At 40.0% G+C, this 22934-nt stretch overlaps 2 protein-coding genes across 2 annotated transcripts in view; both read left to right on the top strand.

Moving 5' to 3' along the window:
* LOC125847223 (uncharacterized) overlaps positions 1-22934 on the top strand; it is a 923078-nt gene that overhangs the window by 798187 nt on the left and 101957 nt on the right. The window lies entirely within an intron of this gene.
* Positions 8010-22934, top strand: part of LOC125849128 (pterin-4-alpha-carbinolamine dehydratase 2, mitochondrial) — a 179353-nt gene continuing 164428 nt past the window's right edge. Inside the window, exon 1 of the mRNA XM_049529150.1 lies at positions 8010-8013. The gene's annotated coding sequence lies outside the window, so the exon portion shown is untranslated. The remainder of the gene's footprint in view (positions 8014-22934) is intronic.

Raw genomic sequence — 22934 nt, 5'->3', positions numbered from 1 at the left:
TTTTTGAGTCAGCTTCGTTAATGGTGCTGAGAGTGAAGAAAACCCCTCTACAAACCTTCTGTAGTACCCAGCTAACCCCAAGAAACTACGAACCTCAGTTGGAGTCACAGGTCCAGGCCAAGTTTTTACGGCCTCAATCTTTTGTGTATCAACCGCAATACCTGCATCTGATACAATATGGCCTAAGAAAGCGACAGAGTTCAACCAAAACTCACACTTAGAAAACTTTGCATAAAGTTCTTGATCTCGAAGAACCTGAATGACTGCTCGCAGATGATTTGCATGCTCAGCTTTTGAACGTGAATACACCAAAATATCATCAATAAATACAATCACAAACAAGTCTAAATACGGCCTGAATATACTATTCATCTGGTCCATAAACACTGCTGGGGCATTAGTTAATCCAAAAGACATCACCAAGAACTCAAAGTGTCCGTATCTAGTTCTAAAAGATGTCTTTGGAATGTCTTTCTCCCGAACTCGTATCTGGTGGTAACCTGATCTTAAATCAATCTTCGAGAAGCACTCAGCACCTTGTAACTGATCAAACAAGTCATCGATCCTCGGAAGGGGATACTTATTCTTTATAGTCACCTTAATCAGCTGTCGATAATCGATACACATTCTTAGTGAGACATCTTTCTTCCTCACGAATAACACTGGTGCACCCCATGGTGAAGTACTAGGTCTGATAAAGCCTTTATCCAACAAGTCTTTCAGCGGACCCTTCAACTCTTATAGTTCAGCAGGAGCCATTCTATAAGGAGGGATAGATATGGGTTATGTACCTGGTAGCATATCGATAGCAAAATCAATTTCTCGTTCTGGAGGGATACTAGGAAGTTCGTCTGGAAATACATCTAGAAACTCATTAACTATCGGAATAGACGAAAGCGTCGGTGGTTCTACATCTATATTATGAACACAAACAAGATGATAAATACAACCCTTAGTAATCATCCTCCTCGCCTTAAGATAGGAAATAAACCTACCTATTGGCGTTGCTGTAACGCCTTTCCATTCCCGAACTGCCTCTCCTGGAAAGTGGAATCTAACAATCTTTGTTCGACACTCAACATTAGCATAACAAGACGCTAACCAGTCCATACCCATAATGACGTCGAAATCGACCATCTCTAACTCTACGAGATCTACAGAGGTCTGACGGTCTATAATTTCTACCGTGCAACATTGATAGACTCTCTTGGCAGCAATAAACTCACCAACTGGGGTAGATACAATAAAGGGTCGATCTAATGACTCTGCTACTATACATAACTTCCCCGCAATAAATGGAGTCACATAAGACAGAGTAGATCCAGGATCTATCAAAGCATAAACACAATGGGAGCAAACAATCAATGTACTTGTCATAACATCTGGTGATGACTCTGAGTCCCGTCGGCCGGCTAGTGAATATGTACGATTCTGGCCACTACTAGAACTAGATGCTCCCTCTCTGCCTCTGCCTCTACCTCTACCTGCTAAAGTCTGGGGTCCACGCCCTGTAGATTGTGCTGATGAAGAGGAACCTACTATTGACCTAGTCGATTCACCTACACCACCCTGACCTATGGTCGGGCAGTTTCTCCACACATGCCCCTCCTGTCCACAAGAATAACAACTTGTGGAACCCTGTTTACACCTCCCAAAATGCAGCCTAGCACAAGTTGCGCAACGCGGCGGTGCTGTCCTAGCCTGGCCTGAGCCTCTCTACTGATGAGAGTCTGATGCTCGTGAGCCCTCACTTAGGCTTGACTGTCCCTGACTATAAAATCTACTACCCTGGAACTGCTGTGGTGGAGGTCTAGGTGGCCTAATAAAATATCGGGGTTGGGACTACCCTAAAAATCTCCCTGCGAACCAGCGGGCCTAGCCCTCTTCTGTCTCTCTCTCGACTCTCTCACTCATATATTGTAGATGTCGGCGATCCTCTATGCCCTGTGCGAAGGCCTGAATCCACGAGATATCCATATTATCATTTAGCGCAGCGGTAGAACAAACCTCGATATAGTCTGAGTCAAGCCCTCCCACAAATCTACGCACCCTGTCATGCATCGTATCAACAAATGCTGGTGCATATCTAGCCAATGAATCAAATCTCAGCCCGTACTCTCGGACACTCATGCCACCCTGTCGGAGGTTCAGAAACTGGTCCACCCGGCCATCCCTAATCTCTCGAGGCAAATAGTGATCTATGAAAGCTTCTGTAAAGCTATCCCAAGTGGGTAGAGATGTATCTTTTTCCCTAGATCTCTCCCAACTTTCATACCACAATACTGCAACATCACGCAATCGAAATGCTGCTAACTCAACTGACTCAGTCGCTGAGGCATGCATGACTCTGAAGATCCTATGAAGCTGATCAATAAAGTGTTGAGGGTCTTCTCTGCGATTTGTTCCTGTAAACTGTGGAGGATTCAAGGCAAGAAATTCACGAACTCTTGAACTTCTGGGCCCTTCAGAAGGTCCGGCAATATCTGGCGCAACTGGTTGGCATTGTGCAGCTACTAACTGTGCTAACATATATACTGCACTTTGAAATCCTGATCAGATGGAATAGGAGGAACTAGAGGTGGTACTGCTGGTGGAGCTGGAAGTCCTGTAGCCCTTAGAGGCTCCTGAAGCTGTGGAGAAGCTATAGGGGGCTGAGAAGATGTCTCCCCCCAGGTCTCACAATGGGCCACCTCCACTTGTGGTACTTTGTCGGTACCCTCACTTGAAGTTGTATCTAGCCCCTGGCTAGCTATGGTCAGTCTAGTGTCAGTCATCTCTATCTGCATACAAGTATCAATTATAAGCCAGAAACCTCAACCCTTATGACACCGCTCTATAGCACGAGGTGAGCAAAAGAAAGATAGTCATTCTAACATGCCCGGCAGCTTCTTGCTTATTGAATGTGGTGCATAACACATTTATAAACAAGACTCTACTAGACATGGCTTGAAGACTCCCTAGGATACGACGTTTCTCTGATACCAAGTTTGTCACGCCCCAAACTCAAGGGGAGCAACTGACTCCTAAAACCAAAACTCAGTCCCGAGCCGACCCTGCTGAACCATTTGCTACTAGCGCATGGCAGTCACATGCAATTAAGAAAACAAACAAGTATATCTCGGCTTAAAACTAAGCCCTCGGCCGGCAAGTCCCCTGTCAACAGATCTACAAAAGAACCAGCTACTCCTAAGAGTTCATATAAAGAAATATCCAACAAGCACAGAAGTCCTGATTGGGCCGTCGAGGCCACCATGATATCTATACCAAAACTAAAAACAGGTAAATATCAGTACAATACATCAAACAACTCACAAGCTTCAGCAAACCAACAACATAGGCCAGCATGGCCATAACGTAGCTATAAACCCCACACACTAGTCTGCAAGCCTCTAAGACTAGTAAAGATTGGTGGGACAGGGCTCCAGCCTACCCATGAGAATAAATACAACAAAAGGTAACAATCCTCCCAACTCTGGTAGCTCCGGAGGAAAGGGGCTGACCAACTGGATAAAAGTCAATCCTGCTGATAAGGAGGTCTACTCGGTCGTCTGTCAGGACCTCCATGCATGAATGTAGCGCCCCCAAGGCAATGGGGCGTCAGTACAAAATAATGTACAGAGTATGAAAGGCAATAGACTATGATGAGGTATCCTGATATACTGGAATAATCTGATAAATAAATTAAGGATAAGATAATTGTACTGACCTGCTTCTAAATCTAAATTTATCAAAAATAATATAACAACAACATAACCAAGCCCCCATAAGCTCGGTAGGTACAAACAGCACACAAGACCACCTATTCAGGCCCCCATAAGCCCGGAAGGTGCCAATCAACCTGTATACCCCTATCGGTAGTCCCCTAGCCCCGCAGGAAGTCACATAGCCCTCTTAGGCATCAACATAGTTTATAGACAACTCATAGCCCACTTAGGCAACAACATGGCCCTGTAGGAAGCACATAACCTTCTTAGGCATCAATATATATCCCTGTATGCAGCTCATAGCCCTTCTAGGCATCAATATAGCCCCGTAGGCAACTCATAGCCCTTTTAGGCATCCATATAGCCCTGTAGGCAGAACATAACCCTGCTAGGCATAGATCACATTCCTGCAGCTAACAACAATAGCCCAAAGGCAACAATAACAATCCAACAGCTAAAAGTGAGCAATTTAGTTATAGGCAACCTATACAAATAGCCTCTAAGTCGTGTCCAACATGCGAATGTTACTACTGAATAGGAATCCCGATAAGAGAGGATTAAACGCACTCAAGCAACCAACAATCAACAATAATAGCTATAAGTATAACAACGATAACAACTCAATTACATTGCTCCTAAGCTTTAAGGAAACATGCCATAGGAACTGAATAGCCTTAACACAGCTTTTTCGCTAAATTCACGTGGCGTAAAGACTTTAACTCATAACTCCCTCGATACTACAACAAGGTAGGACCATAATCAACACACAAAATAAAAGATACCATGACAATACAATAAAAGATATGTATTTCCGTCGCAAATTGCTATTTGCTGCTTATAAAAGCTAGAGTTAATGAAAGGGGGGTCTTACCTCGATCTTAGTTTTGTAATTCACCTCAAAACATTCAAATATATTCAAACCCCTGCTGTCCCAACAATAAAATGTGATATGCTACGCAATCGATAAAACAAATTATACCACGATAATGAGTCCAACGCGTAGAACAACTTTCGTCAAGGACTTACGTCGAGAAAATCTATATTTTACTTGATCCTAAAAATGAGTTTCTATGTTTTCTCTGTATATTTAGCTTAAAATGAAGAAAAAACTCGAAGAACAAGATATATACAACTTTCCACCGACCTAGGGCCCCACCTCAAGTGCCTGCTTGTGCAGTCCCACGAAAATGCGAATATCTCTCTATTCTGAAGTCGTATGAATGAACAGTTTGATGCGTTGGAAACTAGACTCGTAGACCTTCGATTCGATAGTTTGTGGGCCCCATAACTCTTTATAGATTGGGAGAAAACCTCCAAGACATTTGACCCAAATTTCAGAGAAATCTTTAAGAAGGAATTTTACGATAACTTCCGCCAACTTTTATTTTGGCACTTACCTAACTTCAAAACTTGAGATGCAACACTTGAATACTTAAAATAGGACATATCACATCATTTTTAATTTATTAATCACCCTCTTTGTCTTTCCACGAAGATACGAGTTAATTTAGACGTTTTGAAAAGTCGGGGTGTTACAGATATAGTCTGTAAAAAGGTCTACGATGAAAAATCTTCAACACCCACTCAAATTTCTTCGAAATGGAAATCTTCAAATCTTTAATGTAAAGGAAATATTGTCTCTCTATTCAGTTCTAATCTCTCAATTCAAAAACTGAAAAAAAATATTATTTTTCCACAAAAGATCAGATAAGATGGTAAAAATTTAAACAAGTATTTATCGTAATCAAAAAGTGTGTTATGGCGGTTCAGTCGGCGCAGTTAGTCGGGATCGCCGATCCAATCGGCGATCAACCCTTTTGTCATTTTCATCGCCGTTTTGCTTTTGCCTTCAACATCTTCAGGTTCTGCAACTTTGGGCGATATGGCACTGTATCGCTGAACCGTTCGGCGACTTGCCGACTAGATTTTTTCCTTCAAGGCTTGGCACTCTGGATCATTAGGCGAGACCCTTCGACGACTCGCCAAATGGATTAGGCAATCCTCAAGCCTTCTTTCCTTCATTCTTTCAGCTACCGTGTTCCTTTTTCCTCAATAGTGTCCATTCTTTGTTCCTTAATCCAAATACCTGAAATTCAAGGATTTACATCAATTATTGGCACAAAATATGCATTGGAGGAACCTAAATCAATTAATATAAAGCCCTACATGAGTCCAAATCGTGGCCTCATCAACACCCCAACTTAAACTTTTGTTTATCCTCAAGTAAAATTCAAGTTCAATAGTTCAAAAAGGATGTCTCAAATAGTGCTACACAAGACTCAATAATGAATGCACACAACAAGACTCAACTTACTTATGCAAAGATCAATTGCACACTGACAGAGTCAAGTTGTGACTCACCAATATCAAAGAATCTCAAACTCACAATACTTCCTTCAAATGCAAGTTCAAGCTCAACAAAGGTACTCAAATGCCCTCACACAAAGAATGATTCCATATTTACACACAATGGTTTAAAAATTTAAAATTTCGGAATCAAATACAAAGCTCACACTCACAAAGATGACCACAATGTATGACTTCACCCATAGGTCTGCCCGTATTTTCCAATCAACACTTGCATCAACTCATTCAAGATCAAAAAGGTCTTTTCAAGGCTTGTAACGAGGTTGAGTGCAAAGGTATTGTCATTTAGGCTCAATGGCTATAGTCCTCATGAAATGTGGTGTGAACAACACTTCCTTCCCTTTTCTTCATTATTTTTCATTCATGCTCACAAGTCATCCCATCATTCACCTTACATGGACTGTTGGAAACCCCATTTATTTTTGCATTTTCACAACTTTATTACGAAACTTTTTCATTCTTTTTCTTTTTCATTCTTTTCTTCTTTTTTATTTTTTCATATGGAAGAGTTCCATTTTTCTCAAAACCATGAGTTAAAGGGGACTTTCTTGCACTTCTTGATTTACCTTCTCTTTTCACCATACCCCAACTTAGGCTTTTGGCCTAAGTTGGCTATTCAAACTACTCACAATTCTTGAGGATTATGGGTAATGGATAAAGAAAGGTCACTATTCAATCAAGTTTCTTCCAAGAAAAGGTCAAGACTCAAGGGGTGTTCAAGCAAGGGTCACACACTCACAAGGTAGGCCACAAAAGAGGTATATATCAAATTGTTTCACACTCTTCACAGTTGCCTAAAATCATATCAAGAGATTGCATCACTTAATCAACCGGACTAACGGGGCAAATTCTAGGTGTCATCATCCATGGTTCACAGTAAGCTCATCACACAAGGCATTGATACTAATGCCAAACAAGACTCCACACTTTCGCTAGTGTGCAATGTTCATCACAAAAGACTCAATTTGATACCTGGCTAGTCACAACGAGATGCAAAAAGTTCACATATTATCTATACAACTTCATTTGGCCTCATCGTAGCTGCACATTCATGTTTGTTCGATTGAGAGCACTTTTCTAGTCATCGATATTGATCAAAACCGACACTCAAATTGGCAAAAGAACAGCCACATTCAAACACAAATAAGAAGTGGTAAAATTTTTAATTTTTTTTTTGGAAGCGTCAAAAATCATTTACAATTAAAAACAGGGAGCTACAAGCTCAATCCACAAGATGCAGTGTATAAAACACAATTTCAGCTCAAAACCTAATATATAAACAAATCCAGAGAGTCACAAAATCACAAAATGTGGCCCTCACCCCACCACAAATAAAACATTTGTCCTCAAATGCAAACACAAAAATATCAACAAGAGAAATAAAGTAAGACAGAGAGGGAGATAAAGAGGGGGTCTTGTCTACATAGTCGCTCTATCTGTCTGGGCATCAGTGCCTAGTGCATTACTCTTGTCCTGGGTCTCAGTACCCGGAGTCACCTCAGAGGAAACAACAGTACCAGACCCACTAGGAGTTGCTAAAAGTGTATCCACCAAAAAAGTCTGCACAGCTGCAAAGAATCCCTGGACCATAAAGGAATTTATGGGCCTTAGGGAGTAGTCTCCCTGTTTGAAATGGGCATCTTCCCCTTGACTTTATCTCCTGGTGGAGGTTCTTATCTTCCCTTCTCGGGAGGATTTGACCCACCCTTCATTTATTGTGATATCTCGTGCTCTTTTCTTGGGTGGCCTGACAATATTGGTCTTTACCATATCTGCAAAACATCAGGAAAAAAATTAGAAAACCTTCAAACAAAAGCACAAAAAATAGTTGCAGACAGACTTACCGAACCAGTTAGTGAGTCACCGAATCTCTTCGGCGAGCAAGGGCTAGCTTGCCGAAAGTTACAATGCATAAAGGCTCAGGGGTGCAGACAAAAAGGTGATCAAGAAGACTTTTGGCGAGTCGCCGAGTGCTATTGGCGACCTCAGGTTTCTCTCCAAATGTTATAGAGCTAAACTACTCATTCAGCAAGAAATTAAGGGCGAGATGGGGAACTTCGGCGAACCGCCAAGTTGTTCCGCGAGTTTGACCCATCTCGCCAAACGACCTAACGTGCCTACTTTAAACCCAACTTTCCGAATTCAATCCGACAACCCCCGAAACAAAATGAAAGCATGAACTAGTCAAACTAAAGTAAGACCCATAACTCCCCTCACCACGGGATGCTCAGACTTCTCTCAGTTTTGCCAAATTTGACTAATTGACGACTTTTGCCCTTAATAACGACATCACCCGTTCTATCGTTGGGAAAATTACATCATTTGGCACAAATACGGGTTACTCACACTTCACCCAACTAAACTAAACAACATGCAAGAACAATCCCACAAAATTTAATTCATGTTAAATTACAAGAATACGGGATTTCAACACTTAAAACATTACGGGCAAGATTATCAAATCAAAGCAGTCATTTGAACATTCTAATCCTATCAGAGAGGCCCAACACATGAAAACAAGATAATATTGTTTGAAATGAGTACAACTTTGATAAAAGTAAACTCGGGGTTCGGAAAACCAACCTTTTATGTCGATTAAATTGATATTGAAATGCTAAGTGGCAAAGTATTCCCAATATCGAGAATAAATCAATAACTTAAACACTTAAAGAATGTAAAAATACTGAAAATACTAAATAGGTGAGAGTTTGGGAGGATTAAAAGTGAGCGAAACTGAAGAGTTTGGAAGTTTAAACCTTTGGCCTTTTAAAAACCATCTAGTTCTCGCCCATTCGGCGACATTAGTCGTGCTCGCCTACCCACTCTGTGACACGCCAACTCGTCAGTTACCTCGCCGAGTTTTACAGGACTTTTAATTGTTGTGAGAATCCACTCGGTGGATTAGATCCCGATCACCGATCTGGTCAGCGATTCGCCAATAATTACTTGGAGTCAATGAGTTTTAAAGACTCCACTATAAAGTTTTCTTGAGTCCAACAACGGTCTAGGTCGGGGTCACTGACCTCTTCAGCGGTGCACCGACTGGACCTTTGGCTCGCCAATTTGCACTTTTCACTCACTTTCCACACTTTAACCTGCACAATCAACACACCATTATTTACCAAAACAAAAATAAAGCAATAAAAAGGTCTTGGGTTGCCTCCCAAGCAACGCCTTAGTTAACGTCGTGGAACGACGCAACTCAACACTTAAACCTCATTTTTGGGGTTATCCATATTATCACTAGGCAACCCCATTTTTGTTGTGGGTAGAGATGAGGTAGCGCATGACCCATAAGGTTCTCAAGCAACTTGATAGATCTGGAATGAGCGCTAATCATCCGATTTTAGCACTTCGACATTCTCCTTCATCTCTTCCAGCACTCTATCATGCTCATTGACCTTTTGGATAATGATTGAGAGCATTCCTTCTACACGTCTAACCTCATCATCCTTAGGCTTTCTTCGCTCATGACGAGGGATGTATCTATCCTTCATTTTGTATTGGACTTCAATCTCCATTATCTTTTTGGCCTAATCATCCAGCTGAGTTATCAGTGCGGCCAACATGAAGTCTTTCTCTACTTCTTGATTTGTTTCAACCATGTGATTAAGCAGTTAGGCTGCTATCACATAGGGTTGTTGTGAAATACCACCCGGGATGAGTTGATCAGCAAACACCTTGTTCCCGGTACCAAGACTTTATATAAAAACATTCCAGGAGGACTACATCGGGAATTTCATGAGTTGGGAATTGAATCAACAATTCTTTAAACGTAAGCCACGACTCATGAATTTGTTCACTTTGCAATTGTTTGAAAGTTAGGATGCATTCCCTACACATCATCACTTCCAACGGAGGAAAATCAATTTGTTCATAATTACTTTACGACATGCTCACCTACTTTGTTTCAAAGCACAAACAAGCAAAACAAAACTAAAAATTAAGTATCACTACAACTAACAAGAACAAAATTCAACTTAACTAAAAATTCTGAAATAACACCACTCTCGGGCAGCGGCGCTATTTTGATTAGAACGCCATCAAAGATACTTCATCCAATACTAAGAATCATCGATCGTTCAATAGTAATATAACCCAACTAGTGAGTTGGGGTTGAGTCACAAGGGAGCGGTTCGTACTCAAGAATCAATAGAAAAACATAAATATGCTCAAGTCAATCATAGCTAAAGACATAATTCAAGTTTGGTGTGACACAAGTGTCAAATATCAAGGGGGTTTTGTATTCAGTTATCAACTAAAACAACAAATAACACGAATATATTAATATGGAGATTGGATTCTTGGGCTAAGGTCAATAACCAGGTAATTGCAATTAATAGTAAACAACTGCAAATTAATGAATAAGCTAGACTTTAGTGGGGGTAAACTTTCTCTAGAACAATTTACCTCGAATCAAAATGGTTTCTCTCATACACCAATAAACATCATTAAAGCATAGTCTTCGCTTTAGTCCACTCACTCTCTCGAGCTGAATATTTGGAAAAGGGTTTAGGGTTCACTCTTTCGACCTGAACCCATGACAACCTAATACCAACATACCATCGATTCAGTAAATTTGGTTTTAAAATGTGTCTCTCGAGCAAGCAAAAAATACACGAAGTTAAGATTGCATTTGCAACTAACAACCCATTAAATTCAACCACAATTACTGAATGGAATCACTTTTAAACAGCAAATAAACTATCAATTAAAAATACCCAACAGTTAAATCAACCCATACTCACAACTCAAGAATTGGTGTTTTAGCTAGGCATAGTAAAAGGGTAAAAATCATTACCAAGTTGTGTTTCCATCAACTCGGTAGGAATTATATAGTCTTTACAAAGGTCTAAGATGAAGAATCTTCAAATTTCTTCACAATGGAAATCTTCAAAGCTAAGGAAATATTGTCTATCTATTCAGTTCTAAGCTCTCAACTTAAAAAAATGAAAAAAAAAAATTATCTTTCCACAAAAGATAATATTTAAGCTCTCAACTTAAACAAGTATTTATAGTTGTTAAAAGGTGTGTTGCGGAGGTTCAGTTGGCGCAGTTAGTCGGGATCACCGATCCAATCATCGATCCACCCTTTGCTCATTTTCATCGACGTTTTGCTTTTGCCTTCAAAATAGTCAGGTTTTGTAACTTTGGGCGATATGGTACTGCATCGTGGAACTGTTCGGTGACTCGTTGACTGCTCCTTTCACCCACCGACTAGATTTTCTCCTTCAAGGCTTGGCACTCTAGAACATTAGGTGAGACCTTGGCCATTCGGCGACTAGCTTAATGGGTTAGGCGATCTTCAAACCTTTTTTCCTTCGTTCTTTCAGCTGCCTTGTTCCTTTTTGCTCAATAGTGTCCATGCTTTGTTCCTCAATCTAAATACGTGAAATTCATGGATTTAAATTAGTTATTGGCATAAAATATGCATTTGAGGACACTAAATCTATTAAAAGAAAGCCCTAAATGAGTCCAAATCATGGACTCATCAGCCTCTATACCTTTAGCCGGGTATATTAGGTCCTGTGATGGGGCGTATACATCGGACTCCACATTTAGCTCATGTGGTTTTATTATCGGTTATAGTAGCTCCCACAGTTCAGTCAGACTCCATTGCATGGACCACATGTAAGTATAGTCAGTATTCAGTTGTAACGACCCTAAAAATGAACTAGTGAAACTAGAGCCTCACATGTGAGTTTGGAGTTGAGAACTTGATGAAATGATGAGAAATGACCGTGACGTCCGAAAACTAGTCATTTGAACTAGTGAGCTGTAAGGGTCAACTTTAAATGGTCATATCTTTTAGCTCAAAATGAATTAGGTGGACCTTTACCTATCCAATTAAAGGTCTTTGAGTCCTCTTTCCAACGCCACAGAGTTTGCCCAATTCCGACCTTGGAGTAAAAAGTTATGTCCGAAATATCGAAGCACTGTCAGGCTGAAAAAAAAGGGCGAACTAAGACGGGAAGGGGTAGAATTTTTAAGTTAAGATTTTATGGGTCCTTAGTCCTTTTCCAAAATTGACCCTATGCTATTTTATTCTCTTACTAGCAACTATAAGACCTTTTTATGACTTAATTCCTTTCATTTAAGTCACTCCTCTTAGAATTAAAAAGAAACCCATCTCCTTTCATATATTTCTCTCTAACTCAAGGAAGAAGAGGAGTTGGAGCTAGGATTGAAGATTTCGAGTGCTTCTTCTTCAATTTTCGTGGGTTTTCAACTTAGAGGTATGGGGATCCTTATCCTTGATTATTCTTTCTTTCAAGGAACCCAATCAAAAGGTTTTCAAGGTTTTTCAAATACACACAAAAACCTATTTCGATTCTAGCATGGGTTCTTGCATAAAAAGGTTTTAAATGATGATTTATATGGTTATTAATGATTATTAATGGTTTTTAGAAAGAAATCCCCATGAACCCATGTCTTCTCAAATTCTCTAAATTTGGCCTAAAGTGGGTGTATTGATTTTGTGTAATTGATGGACGATTATTGTGTAGATTGTTGTGGACTGTTCATATATGTATTTATCTATGTGGAATTGTTAAGAATTGTTAGTGAATTGAAGGATGTGGGATGTTAGCCTTGAATGGACAAAATTGTGAATTGGTCTTCATGTTGATTATTGGCTTATGCTTAGCTTAGCTTGTATAGTTGAATGTTGTTATTATCATTGTTATTGTATTGTTAATTGTTGGAATATGAGGATGATGAAGATAGCCATGGAAAGAGGGTAAGTTGATCAAACTTGATAAATATTGTATAATTGGCATGGAATTGAGTATTGTGGCTTATGGCCTTTGAAAAGGGTGGTAAGATGGCTTGATCTCTTAGTATTAATATAATTGTTATTGGTTGGTTTGATCCACCTTTGGTGAAGGTGGTTACTGTGAATTAAGGCCATGAAGGGCATTAGGTGAATGTTATTATATTGTTGTATTATTATACACATATGAGGCTATATGTAAAGTCCTATATGAAGCTATATGTAAAGTTTTATGTGAAGCTATATGTGAAGGTATGATGTGAATGAGTTTTATGTGAAGCTATATGTGAAAATATGATGTGAATGAGTTTTATATGAAGCTATATGTGAATGTATGATGTGAATGAGTTTTATGTGATCTTGTGATGATCCTATGTAAAGTGGCTAGCATTGTGAGTTAAAGTATGGCTTCTCATGATGTATGTATGAAATGATGTTGGATTATGAAGTATCCTTAAATGAAAATGTTGTGACTTGGTTGGTAGACTAAAGTGTCCCTCCTTGTTACTTAAAGTCTTGAATGCATAAATGTGTGAAGTGGGCAGAACTAAGAAATGGTGCCCTTTCTATAAATGCTAAAAGAGGAATTCTAGGCCAAGACTTGAATCGGCAAAACTAAGAAATGGTGCCCTTTCATAAGTCTAGCTTTCCTAAGTAAATGTAAAACCATGAAATCGGTAGACCTAATGGTGGTAGCCCTTCTCATGTGTGAAATGATGAACCTTGGACTGGTAGACTTAAGGCACCCTTAATGAAAAATCGGTAGGCCTAAGGCACCCTTCCAGGGGGATTTAATGAGCTATCCTTAATGAACCTTGATCGGTAGATCCTTGTGGTGCCCTTCTTGGTAGATGTGCTATGGGTTGGTAGACCTAATGATGGTGCCTTCTCTAGCACATACACGTGAATGAAATTACTCCATGGGAACTAAGGCTAAGCACCGAGTGGATATGGTTAAGATGGTAGCTCTCCCGAGTATGAGGCAAGAGTACAATGAACATCTTTGGATATCCCCTAAACCATGTGCCTACATGGGATGTGTCCTAGTTCTACCCTTGGCAAGTAGAACACCTTCCACGGTGTAGGGTTTTATGACACCGGATTCCATGTCTAGCTCGCATGGTCTATGTCGGTTAATGCCTATTCCCATCATGTGGGATGTGCACTCTAGTTATTGGATAGGTTCTACAACGTGTAGGTAGTAGTATGGGATGCTATCTACACATGGCACGAGTAGGCTTTGAAGATACTAAAGTGAGTTCCCTAAGTCTAACGACTATTATGTGAAAGTCCCCTTATGTGCTTGAATGTCTCCAAAATGGTTTCTTAAAGAATGTTGGTCTATTGATGTTATGTTGTAAAGGAAATGTCCTTATCTAAGGTAATCTTGGGGAACACTTAAGTGTGCTTGAAGAGGTTGTATGGGTGGTCACTTCTTGTCTCACTCAAGTGTGTCTTAAGATTATATTAGGTAGAGGTCCTATGGTAATGAAATGACATGTGTTCTTTTAAAGTTAAGCATGGGTTGTATATGGACATATGTTGAGTATATGTATGGTTGTCTATGGTCTTATATGTTAATGTTGACTTGTATTATGTCTCTTATACTTATAAAGGAAAGGTTTTATCAAATGATATGAAAGCATTTACTTCCTTGAAAATGTCCTTTTTGGCATGTTTTTGCATGGTCTCCATACTTAGTACTTAATTGTGCTAACCCCTTTTCTTTCCCTTTTTGGACTAAAGTGTAGGGATTTGGAGATGATGACTGTATTAGATGGTTTTGAGACATCATGTATAAAGTCTAGAAAGTCTTCCGCTTGCTATTGTTTTTTTTTCTATGAAATGTTTTCTTGTAAAGAAAGTTTTTAATTCCTTATGGTTTTAGTGTCTATGCGATGAATGAATGCTAAGAGGCTTGTATTAGACCTCTTCGAGGTCGAGTACGCCGGTTACGACTAGGGGGTGCTCTCGGGTCGTGACATCAGTCCCAACATGTTATCATTTGGTCATTGTATTTAGTATCTATATCATGTTCAGATTATACTCTTGCTTGATTGCTTGTTCAGTTATATGTTTATTTTAGCTTTACTTTATCCTGCATGGTCAGTACCTTCCAAGTACTGACGCATACTCTATGCTACATCTTCTCGTGATGTAGGTTCAGGTTCTCAGCATCCATATCACACTTAGATCAGTTTCCTGATCTGAAGTTCAGCAACATCAATGGTGAGTCCTCATTCTTCGAGGACAATAGTCACGTTATATATTTCAGTATTTTAGTCTTTTAGTTTCAATTTTGCTAGACTTAGCTGGGGCATGTCTAGTACTTCTAGTCAGTTAGAGGCTATTTTAAGACAATGTTAGATTCAACTTAGTATTTGTGTTTGATATTTCTTTTGTATTAAAGCTCTCAGATTTCATATATTCAGTTTAGTATATAGGTATTTCTCCATCATTTCAGATTTACTTATGATTAGGTTTCGCATCAGTTATTATTATTCTTAGTTTGCTCATGTTATGCCAGTAGGGTTAGCTTGGAGTCACTAGTGATCTCAGGTCTCGTGTCCGTGTCTCGGGGTAACTCAGGGTGTGACAGACTTGGTATCAGAAAATTAGGTTTAAATGTCCTAGGATGTCTGAAAAGCCACACTAGGTAGAGTCCTTTTCCTGGTTTTGTCGTGCGCACCACATCTAATGAGAGGGAGGCTATAGAGTGTTTTTAAAAAAAAAATCATTTTCTTGTTACTCTTATCATGTGTAAGGTATGATCTAATTCCCTTCTAACTCGACGTTGTACGTTTCAGATTATGCCTCCTCGTAGAGCTAACGCCAGAAACACAAACGCAACTACTCCAGTCCCAAATCAAGAAGTTTCTAATGCAGAGTTTAGGAATGCCATTCAGGTGTTGGCTCAGAGTGTTGCCAACCAGAATAATGAGTGGGTTCCAGTTCTGGGAAATGCTAATGTTGGGTCAACTGCAACTAGAGTTCTTAGGATCGCAGATTTGTGAGGATCCCCAGAACTTCATTGATGAGGTCAAGAAGATCTTTAAAGTGATGCATGTAACTGGGAATAATCGGGTTGAGTTAGCATCTTAGCAACTTAAGGATGTGGCTCATATCTGGTATACTCAGTGGAAAGAGAACAGGGGTATAGATGCAACTCCTATCACTTAGGATTGCTTTATTGAGACCTTCCTAAACAGAATCTTCCCAAAAGAGCTAAGGAATGCGAAAGCTCAGGAATTTATGAACTTAAGTCAAGGTAGCATAATAGTCCAGAAGAATGGGCACAAGTTTACCCAACTTTCCAGGTATGCTCCTTACATGGTTGGTGATTCCAGACTCAGATGAATAAGTTTCTATATGAAGTGTCAGACTTAGTGAAGACAGAGTGTAGAAATGCTATGTTGCTAGAAAATATGAGCATCTCTCGGCTCATGATTCATGCTCAGTAGGTTGAGGGTGATAAGCTTAGTGAACAAGCTAAGAAGAATAAGAAGGCTAGGACTGGGAACTATGACTATTCTCAGCAAAAATTGGATGGTGGAAATCGCTCGCAGGGTCAGAAGAAATTTCCAGCTCCAAAACCTTAATCAATTAGTGTTCTGTCCTCCAAGTTTAGACAATATCAGAAAGGTAGGGCATCAGGCTCTAAGTCTCAAGGAAATGTTCCAGGTACCAAAACCTACCCAACTTTTCCTAAGTGTGGTAAGAACCATACGGGCGAGTGCCTTGCAGGAAAGTAAGAATGCTTTGGGTGTGGTCAGTCTGGTCACAGGTTGAAGGATTGTCCTTCTAAACAGGGTCAAGGAGGCAATGGTAGAGCTCAGTCCACAACTTCAGTAGTGCCAGCAAGTCCCCTGACTCAACAGGGTAACTCATCTGGTACAGGTGGCAGACAACACCAAGACATGCTCTATGCTCTTCAGGCTCGCCAGGATAAAAAATATTCTCCTGATGTAGTCACTAGTACGTTACGAGTCTTTGATCTCGATATATATGCTTTGCTAGATCCATGGGCTACTCTTTCCTTTATTGCTCCTTATATAGAAGTTAAGTTTGATGTTAGTCCAGAAACTCTCTCAAAACCTTTCTCAGTCTCTACTCCAGTCGGTGACCCAGCTATAAGTAGATAGGTATACAAAAATTGCCCTGTCACAGTCTCTTAGAAAGTCACCTTAGTAGATCTTGTAAAGTTAGAAATGGTCGACTTCGATGTCATTCTAGGCTTGGATTGGTTACATTCCTATTATGCCTCAGTCGATTGTAGAACTATAATTGTTCGCTTTCAGTTTCCATACGAACTAATCTTAGAATCGAAGGGTAGTAGCTTGGTGCCTATGGGTCAATTCATTTCTCACCTTAAGGCCAGAAAGATGATTTCTAAGGGTTATTTCTATCATGTAGTTCGGGTTAAGGATTCTAGCTCCAAAACCCCAACTCTTGAGTTAGTCCCAGTAGTTAATGATTTCCCATAAGTGTTTCCACAAGATCTTATGGGAGTTCCTCTCGAAAGGAAAATCGACTTTGGAATTGATCTTCTTCCAGATACCCAGCCTATTTCTATTCCTTCTTACCTAATGGCTCCAGCCGAGCTTGAGGAATTCAAAGAGTAGTTGAAAGACCTTTTAGATAAGGGCTTCATCAGACCTAGTATTTCACCATGGGGTGCACCCGTTTTATTCGTGAAAAAGAAAGATAGTTCCCTAAGAATGTGCATTGACTATAGGCAGTTGAACAAGGTCACAATCACGAATAAGTATCCCATCCCTGGGATTGATGGCTTGTTTGACCAACTTCACGGTGCTAGTCATTTCTCGAAGATAGACCTCAGATCGGGTTATCATCAGCTTAAAGTCAGAGATAGTGACATTCTGAAAATAACATTCAGAACTAGGTATGGTCATTATGAATTTCTAGTAATATCATTTGTACTAACCAATGCTCCTACAACTTTCATGGATTTGATGAACAGAGTGTCCAAGTAGTACTTGGACTTGTTCGTTATCATGTTTATTGATGATATCCTCATTTATTCTAGGAATGAGGAAGAACATGCGAGTCATTTGAGAGTTGTTCTGCAGACTCTCAAAGATCGATAGTTATTCGTGAAGTTTAGCAAATGTTAGTTTTGGTTGCAGTCAGTAGCTTTTCTTAGTTACATTGTGTCTAGCGAAGGATCCGAGTGGATTCTCAGAAAATAGAAGCAGTGAAACAATGGCCCAGACCTACCTATCCTACAGATATTAGAAGCTTCTTAGGTCTAGCGGGTAATTACAGAAGGTTCGTGGAAGGATTTTCATCCATAGCCTCTCCATTGACTAAGTTAACTTAGAAAAAAGTCAAGTTTCAGTTGTCAGATGATTGTGAGAAAAGCTTCACAGAACTGAAAAACTAGGTGGACTACAATGCCTGTTTTGACTATACTGAGGGTTCAAACCATTATGGTATTTATTTTGATGCATCCAGAGTCGGCCTAGGTTGTGTGTTGATGCAGCGAGGAAAAGGTATAGCTTATGCTTCCAGACACCTTAAGGTGCATGAGAAGAACTATCCGACTCATGACCTCGAGCTTGCAGTAGTGGTGTTTGCACTGAAGATTTGGAGACACTACTTGTATGGTCTTCATATTGATGTGTTCACAAACTATAAGATCATTCAATATGTGTTCACTCAGAAAGAGTTAAATCTTCGCCAGAGAAAATGGCTTGAGTTCCTCAAGGATTATGACATGAGTGTGCATTACCATCCTGGTAAGGAAAATGTAGTTGCAGATGCCCTTAGCATACTATCTATGGGTAGTGTAGCACATGTTGAGGAAGAAAGAAAAAAGCTAGCAAAGGATGTTCACATGCTTGCTCGTTTAGGAGTTCGTCTTATGAGCATATCAGATGGTGGTGTGACAGTTCGAAATGGATCAGAATGTTCATTGGTATGGAGGTTAAGGGAAAGCAAGCGAGTGATCTAATATTGCTTGAGCTAAACGGTACAGTCCATCAACAGAGAGTTGAGGTATTCTCCCAAGGGGAAGATGATGTGTTTCACTACCAGGGTTGAGTATGTGTTCCTAATGTGGGCGAGTTGAGATAACACATTCTTGTAGAAGCCCATAACTCCAGGTATTCTATTCATCCAGGCACTACTAAGATGTACCGTGATTTGCGGGAAATCTTTTGGTAGAATGGCATGAAGAGGGATATAGCAGATTTTGTGGCTAAGTGCCCCAATTGTCAGCAAGTCAAGGTAGAACATCAGAAACTAGGAGGTATGACTCAACAGATCGACATTCCTACTTGGAAGTGGGAAAGGATCAACATGGATTTCATTACAGGTTTACCTCGTACTCGCAGACAGCATGACTCCATTTGGGTGATAGTTGACAGAGTCACTAAGTCTTCTCACGTTTTGGTGCTCAAGACTAAAGATTCGACAGAGGACTATGCCAAGCTTTATATTAATGAGGTAGTCAGGTTGCATGGGGTTCCTTTGTCTTTCATCTCAGTTAGAGGTCCTCACTTTACCTCTCATTTCTGGAAGTCAATTCAGAGAGGACTTGGTACTCAGGTTAATCTTAGCATCGCATTTCATCCACAGATGGATGGTCAAGCAGAACGTACCATTCAGACCTTAGAGGACATGTCGAGAGCTTCTGTGATTGATTTCAAGGGCAGTTGGAATGATCACCTTCCTCTTATTAAGTTCACCTACAATAATAACTACCATTCCAACATTCAAATGGCCCCTTATGAGGCATTGTATGGGTGTAGATGCAGATCTTTGGTTGGTTGGTTTGAAGTAGGTGAAACAACCTTGATTGGACCAAACTCAGTCCATTATGCTATGGAGAAAGTGCAACTCATTAGATATAGACTTAATACAACCCAGAGTCGCCAGAAGTCTTATGCATATGTGAGGAGAAGAGAACTAGAGTTCCAAGTTGATGATTGGGTCTTCATAAAAATGTCACCTATGAAGGAGGTGATGAGATTTGGCAAGAAAGGGAAGCTTAGTCCCAGATATGTAGGCCCTTACCAGATCTTGAAAAGATTGGTAAAGTGGTTATGAGTTAGAGTTGCTAGGAGAATTAGTAGCAGTGCATCCAATCTTTCACATTTCACTATTGAAGAAGTGTAAGGGTGATCCAGCATCCATAGTGCCATTAGAGAGTATGGCCATGAAAGATAGTCTTTCGTATGAGGATGTACCAGTTGAGATTTTTGATCGCCTGGTTATAAGATTGAGAAACAAAGAAGTCGCTTCAGTCAAGGTTTTGTGGAGGAGTCGGTCCATAGAGGGAGCTACTTGGGAAGCAGAAGGTCCAAGTATCCTCACCTCTTTCCTTCCGATTCCAATCCATCTTGAGGTATAAGTTCCTTTTCAGTTTTCAGTTATTCATTCGCAAATTCAGTCTAAATATCATGTTCCCTCAGTTTCTACTTGCATTTTCAATGTATTTGCATATTCTTGGAACTTAGTTCATTCAGAAATCAGTTTCAATATTTTAGTGGTAGGGATTCCAGCCTTCTCCCTCCATTTCAACTAGTTAGTCTTCATTCGAGGATGAATGTTTCCAAGGAGGAGATATTGTAACACCCTGTAACTGAAAACAGACCTCAAAATAGACTTCCTGAAGTTGCAAGTGCGACCAACGTCACCACCGACGGACCATAGGGTGACCCACGACCCGTGCTGGTGGAATGTGGTTCACACATGAAACCTCTCCCAAAACTCAGCCCAAAAATTTGGCAAAGGGTAGACCCACACCAGGACCTACGGATGTAGGTTAGACCCCCAAATTTTAGCCTCCAGTACTAATCGACGGATGACCAGCATGGACCGTCAGTTAATCGATGGTCCATCAATCACTCCGACATCAATTAAGTTGGGGGTCTTTGGGTCTTTTCCTTATTTGTTTGACCCCTAAACTACGTCGTTCAGACCCTAAATTATGAGGTTTTAGTCAGTTTAAGCCTAGAAATATAACTAGAACTTACCTAAGTCAAATAATTAATCAAACTTAGAAAAATTAGAGCGTACGAGGAGAAAAGAGGTCAAGAAACCTAGTTCAAGAATGCAACAAGATTCCATCAGTTCCATCCCGAAATAGAAAGAATTCTTTGTGGAATTCGTCACCAGGTATGTGAGATTTCACTAATGGGTTCCTTTCACCCATTAAGTCCCTAGATATCAGTTAGATTCTTGATTCCCTATTATCTACTAGACCTAGGGTTTCTAGAACTTCAACATATTATCATGAATTAGCTATTTACATGTCCAAATCAGAATATCATGTTATTTCTTGGTTTCCTGCATGAATTTCAGAACCCTAGCTTGGTAGTTCTTTAGTTCTTGAATTACACATGCAAGGTCAGATAGTTCAGTATTTCAGTTACACATGCCTCAGTGTGTCATTCTTAGTATATAAATGTGCATTCTCAGTTTGCATGTCAATATTTTGAGCTATCCAGTATATTTTAGTAATTCAATTATAATGTGTTAACCATTTAATCTATTAAGAGTAGCATAATACCGAGTTGGACTACGGTCATGTAACATCTCGCAGTTTAAAATAACTAGGAAGAAGCTAATAATTGGAAGTAGTCACTTTTGGAAAGAGTGAAAATCAGGAAATTTGTTTTAAGTTAGGAAAAGTTGAGTTTTAGTCAACTTCAAACGACCATAAATCATAGCTCAGGATGGTTTAGGTGTACTCCAAGATATGGTTGGAAAGCTCTTGGAATGATCAATTCAACGCCACTGAGTTTGCACAATTCCGAGTTCGTATGAGTAAGTTATGCCTTTTGGAAGTTGGGTTGTTGGATTAAGGAAAGTCTAATCCGGATTTTAGAAGGGTTATTTAGTCTTTTCCTTACCTAATTATTCTAATTAGTTTTTAGGAGAGTAATTGGGTTAAAACCAGATTTTGGTCAGTTTAGAAAAGTTAGAGTTCACGGTAGGGCTTGGAGAAAAGAGAAAAGAGGAGAAAGGAGAAATGGAAGAAGGATTCGTCGATTTCGTCAAGGATAACTTGTGGATTTCGTTGAGGGTGATCCCTAAAAAAGTATGTGAGATAACATAGTGTTGGGTTAGTTCACCCACGACCAATCATGATTCAATTCAGCGAAATATGTGTGATTTGAAAGCAAATACTTTGAGTCCTTGATGAAATTCGTTTGAATTCTTGTGGGTTGTTTTGTTGAAGTTTCATGCGATTTGATTCATGTTTCCGGGTGTAATTTCGGTTTGAATCTATCTTATATTGAGGGTTTAAATGATCCTTAGTGTTTGGGGAAATAACCATTGAAGTTTAGAGGGTTTAGAGATGAAAAATGGAGAAGAAAAGTCGTCAAGCACCTGGGGTAGGGGGTGGGGCGTCGCCTCAGCCAGCGTACCCCAAAGCATTCCATGAATGTGGAGTTCTGAGAGGGTGGAACTAGCTTCATACCAACTGAAGGGTATCGCTAGAGTTTAGTTCGACCAATGGAAAAAGAATAGGGTTGTGGATGCGCAATAGTGAGTTGGGCTGTGTTTGAGAGTGCTCTCATGGGACTTTTCTTTCTCCGTGAGTTGCGAGAGCCAAAGATAAGAGAGTTTCTCACCCTTAATCCAGAGTCTATAAGTGTTCATAAGTACAGTCTGAAGTTCGCGCAACTTTCCCGCTATTCCCCGGAGATGGTTGCTGACATGAGGAGCAGGATTAGTTTATTTGTTGTTGGGTTGTCTCGTCAGTCATGCAAGGAAGGCAAGGCAGCAATGTTGATAGGGAATATGGACATAGAAAGGCTTATGATATATGTGCAACAAGTTGAGGAGGATAACATGAAGTATAGACAAGAGTTTAAGAATGAGAGGGCTAAGACATCAAGGAACGAGTTCAGGCAACAAAAGAGTAGTGCGAACTGGTCTGCCTTCCAACAGAAACATAAGGGGCTTGCCCCATCATCTTCTAGTGCACCTGCACCTAAGAACAAAAGTGAGTATAATAGTCAGAATTCCCATAGTTTCACAGCAAAACCTACCTATTCTCAAGGCAGTATGGCACAAAGGGGTAGTAAGCCTCCTGCATGTGCTAAGTGTAGCAGAAA

Source organism: Solanum stenotomum, chromosome 12 (genome assembly GCF_019186545.1).
Source record: "Solanum stenotomum isolate F172 chromosome 12, ASM1918654v1, whole genome shotgun sequence".
NCBI classification, from domain to species: Eukaryota; Viridiplantae; Streptophyta; class Magnoliopsida; order Solanales; family Solanaceae; genus Solanum; species Solanum stenotomum.
Note: the sequence above shows the minus strand (reverse complement) of the source record. Positions and strands in the feature narration are given on the sequence as shown.